Genomic DNA, 4,394 nt, shown 5'->3' with positions numbered 1-4,394 from the left:
CCGCGCGTAGAGCTCTACCGAGCGCGGCACCTGCCCGCGGCCCGGCCCGGCCCGGCGGCACCGGCCCTGCCCCGCGAGAGCGCAGCCCGGGAGCCCCTGTGAGGGTGCCGGCTCCGCTTGGTGCCCGCGGGCCGCGCTGACACAACAGGCCAAAGGATGCGCTGTGTTCCCAATGTAACCTCCCTACATCCCTTCGATCCCGTTGGGTTTCGCTAGGGCATGGTGTGGGCACACACTTCACGGGCATCACTCAGTAAAGTGCTGCAATGACGTGGTTGTGCATTTTCATATCCTTTCTATGGAATCCAGATGTCTCTTGAAATTAAGTGTTCTTAGCAAAATTTGAAGGGAGAAAAAGAGGATTTAACTGACTGTGTATTGCCCTATAAAGTACCTTTGATATCACTGCATTATCAAATCACTGCATGTTAAAAACAAACCATGCCTGACTCAGGGCCCGAAGTCTTGCCAGAAGAGGTCTTTGGAATGAAGCTTTTTGGTACATGTCTTCAAAGTTGAACACTGTTGCTGTGACACATTTTCCAATCTGTTCTCTACTGGAATGATTTGAGAGTGCTTGATCTTGTCTAGGCATGGACATACATCCTCAGGGATCTGGGATTTTGGGATAGGCTCTTCAGAAAGGGAAAACTATACACAGGGAAGTCTGGGGGTAAGGAATCCTCTCAATTATATTTGTTTTAGTTCAAAAATGAGATCTTGCCTTCAAGAGTCTGTTACATCTTTTGATTAGCAGTGTAAGAAAGCATTCTCAATGGCAGTTTGGAACACTGTAGTTTACTGAATATCTTTAAACTTGTGAAAAAAGTTTTCTGGCTGATAGAGCCCGTTGGGATTTCTAGAAGGTTTTTGACAAAAACTGTCAAAGAAGCAAAACTGTAATGGGCTAAGACCAAGTATCTTGGCATGAGTAGCTGTTTAAAGGTGGAGTGATTGTGTGGTCCTTGTAGCATAGAGATGAGGGATGCACTGCTGGATCAATCTCTGCTTGGACCTGCTCAACATACAAGTGACTTGAAAAGGGAGCTGGGCACTCAGGTGACCGCCTTCTGATCATACCAAGCTATTGAGGGACCTGAGGACAAAAACCCACTAAAGATCTGGGAAAGACATTGTTCAGATGAATAACTAGAGAGTAAAATAGCAGATTAGATTTTGGATAGATTACGGTGATGCACAGTGAAGAAAACCATCCTGACTTCAAATAAAAATCAATTCTAAGCTCACTAGTACTGTACAGGAGCAAAATCTTGGCCTTAGAAAAAGGTTTTGTGAAAATCTCACTTCAGTGCTTAATTGAGTTGATAAAAATAAGCCTTATGCTGAGATTTGAAAAAAAAAAGCAGAGAACAAAGCAGATTAATGTTACTGTATAAATTCATGGTTAAACACATTTTTAAAGCTCTTTGGGTTTTTAAGTTCCCTCAGCTCAGGAAAAACAGAATAGTAGTGGAAAAGGTTCAGTGAAAGGTAAAAAGGATGATCAAAGGTACTTCACTCTCATGAAAGGAACAGCTAAGGAAGCTTCTATCTGAAAAAAAGAAAAAAAGAAGAAAAGAATACTATTGATAAAGGGCTAAAAATCATGAGTGATCACTGAAATTTTGAGCAGTTACAGAGTTACAGTTGGAAGTTGTGTGTGTGGATCCCATGAAAGCCACCAGGCACAATTTGCAATTATTGACTGGTATCAGCTATCCTGCAGAGGTGATTATGTAGTGTTATAAAAGTTTACTTCCCTGTTAAACCAATCAGTCTTTTTAATATGAACATGTATTCAGTTTGTTACCATGTATTAGTTCACATGATACAGTGAAATGGAATGAGATGGTGGAATTTTACTGGAGACTTTGAGTTTGTTCATACTCGAGTAAAACAAAATAAAGGACAGCCCAGCCCTGAAAATAAGGACTTTGCTTCTTGGAAGCATAGAACTGTCCATGAAAGATAAAGGACACCCATAGACAACCCAGATAAAGCCAGAATTCTAGTCACTGTAATATGTCTTTGAAACCCTTCCAGTGTCGTCTAGCAAAACTGACCCCAGGGAGATCTGGATCAATAGACAAGCAGCCAGAATGCTGCAGAAATACATTTGCCTGGAAAAATCTTACAGTTATTAGAAATCAATAGTGTGGGTCTTAGTCATTAGTCAAATCATGTTGTACTGGAGTGGTTGAAGGGTATAGGAACCATGTGTAAAACCACATTTAGGGTGACCCAGTTTGGCTGGGATACCTCATGCACATGAACAAATATTTACTCTTGCAATTCTATACTTTGTTTCCTGGCCTCTCTTGGTCAGCACCGATTGTTGCAAATTTTCATAAAAGTGACCTACGCTTAGCAGATAGGTTTTTTCAAAAACAGATAAATTAGGAATGTTCCTAAAATATAATATTATAATATTTTACACAATATTTCAAGAAATAGTTTGCTAGCCAGCAGGTTTTCTCACCTCATCTATCTGTATCTGAGAAAGTCCAGACTGCAGTAAATATACTTCATATCAGTAAAATGGAATCAGTTATCTGTTACTCAACACTGATTAAGCACTTTCACCTCTCTTCTTAGATATGTGTAGCTACCCAGCTCTGAGGTTGGAATGACAATTTCCTCTAACAAATGCAAATAGAGTATTCAGTATTTAAATAAGGCCAAACAATGTCATCCAGAAAAAGCCTTGTTATGGAATGCTTGATAGACAATTTGCATCTTCCTCAGTGTTTTACAGCTACATAAATTCAGTCCCTCTCCTGCAGTTTTCTAACTTCTAATTGTTCAAAGTGACTCGATTTCCTGTGAATGCTCTCTTCTTTGCAGACATGAGTTGGACCCAATCAGATCAGATCCGATCAGAGCTCCTCTTACTTACTTAGGCTCCAGCCCTGAACTGAATTAGAGCACCAAGCAGGGAGTTTCCACCTTATCTGTCCCCTTTGGTTTGCCATGTCCAAGCCAACTTTGGTGACCTCTGAATTCCCAGATCTTGCCTGATCTTCTGTTCCTTCTCAATTTGTCCTGTGATTCAGCCTCCCACAGTTCTGGTTGGGTGTTCCTGGGCCATCCCGCTGAGGCTCCAAAGGGAGCGCTTGTTACCCAAGGCTTGTTACCCAAGTAGGAAATGCTGATGGCAGTGCTGCTAATTGGCAAACACAAGCAGCATGCAAGCAAGAAGCCTCCTTAACTTCCTGCATCCTTTGCAGCATTGCTGTCCATGAAATTGGTGCTGTCACCAGGAATTCACCACAGCTCCTCAGTTAACTCTGCTTGTCCTGTTGCCATCCTGCATTCCTTTCCATCCCCTAACAAAATTATCTGATATGAAGTGCTGATTGTTGCTTGTGGATCCATAAGAACCACAGGTAGACAGAATCACAGAATCACAGAATGGGAGGGACCACACTGGGTCATCTGGTCCAATCTCTGTGCTCAAGCAGAGCCATCCCAGAGCACATAGCGCAGGGTCATATCCAGATGTTTCTTGAAGATCTCCAATGAGGGAGGCTTCATAACCTCCCTGTTCAAGAATCTGTTCCACTGCTCAGTCCTGCACAGTAAAGTTCTTCCTCAATATTCCTGTGCATTAATTTCTCTCCATTGCCTCTTGTCCTGTTGCTTGGCACCACTGGGAAGAGCCTGGTTCCATCCTCTTCATGAAGCCTCCCTTCAGATACTTACAGATATTGGTGAGGACTCAGTTGTCTCTTCTTGAGACTGAACAAGCCCAGCTCCTTCAGCTTTGAAGCTCAACAACAAAACCATAAAACAGCTGTGTTTAGAGAAGGTTAGCAAAAAAAGAAAATAAAGAGGATGAGTAAATGAGCTACAAGATGAATCAGGTGCTCTAGGTGCTTCTCTTGGAACAGTTTTGCTTTATGTGTTACTAAATTCACAAGCTCTTCTGTCACTGAAAATGTTGGCATAAATCAAACTCTCTAACACAATTATTAGTACTAGATTGCAGGCATTATTTTATTACAGCACTGGAGGCATGCCAGCTCTTTCCCTGAACATGTATAGCACTTTCAAGACTTTTCACTATTTGTACATTTTAGCAAACAAAGAAATTAATGTTCATTGGCTGTAATTTATATAGTTCCCCTCATTACTTATTATTCTGTCTTCTCTTGATTGTTGATTGATTTGCTTCTTCTCATGCTGATTTGCCCATATTTTCAGGTTTTTTATTATCTTTTTTCCAGGTAAAGAGAGTTTCAGCACAATTGCTGAATTGTCTTTGTTAGTTTCGTCTTTATCTCAAGGTTCTGCAAAATGTCCTTGTGGTTCATCAATTCTGCATTCCTAGTGTCCAGTTTCAGCAATGTATCTCTTGCCCAGGTCTGAGATCACTGAAGCATATCAAGGTTGAT

This window comes from Zonotrichia albicollis, chromosome 5 (genome assembly GCF_047830755.1).
Source record: "Zonotrichia albicollis isolate bZonAlb1 chromosome 5, bZonAlb1.hap1, whole genome shotgun sequence".
NCBI lineage: Eukaryota > Metazoa > Chordata > Aves > Passeriformes > Passerellidae > Zonotrichia > Zonotrichia albicollis.
The sequence above is the reverse complement of the archived record's forward strand: the minus strand, read 5'-3'. Positions refer to the sequence as shown.